Genomic DNA, 223 nt, shown 5'->3' with positions numbered 1-223 from the left:
AGGTGTATAGGCAGCTCTCTCCCCCTTTAGGGGGCCGTCCATTGGGGGTAGTTAATACATACGCTAGCTGCAGCTAGCTACAGCTAGCTACAGCTAGCTACAGCTAGCTGTAACTATCCGCAACAACCTGCAGCTAGCTGCAGCCTGCTGTGGTTAGCTGTATCTAGCGGCAGCTAGCTGCAGCTGCAGCTAGCTAGCTGTAGCTAGCTGTAGCTAGCTGTAG

The sequence above is a fragment of the Eimeria mitis genome, genomic scaffold (genome assembly GCF_000499745.2).
Source record: "Eimeria mitis Houghton genomic scaffold, Emh_scaff4810, whole genome shotgun sequence".
In the NCBI taxonomy this organism is placed as follows: domain Eukaryota; phylum Apicomplexa; class Conoidasida; order Eucoccidiorida; family Eimeriidae; genus Eimeria; species Eimeria mitis.
Note: the sequence above shows the minus strand (reverse complement) of the source record.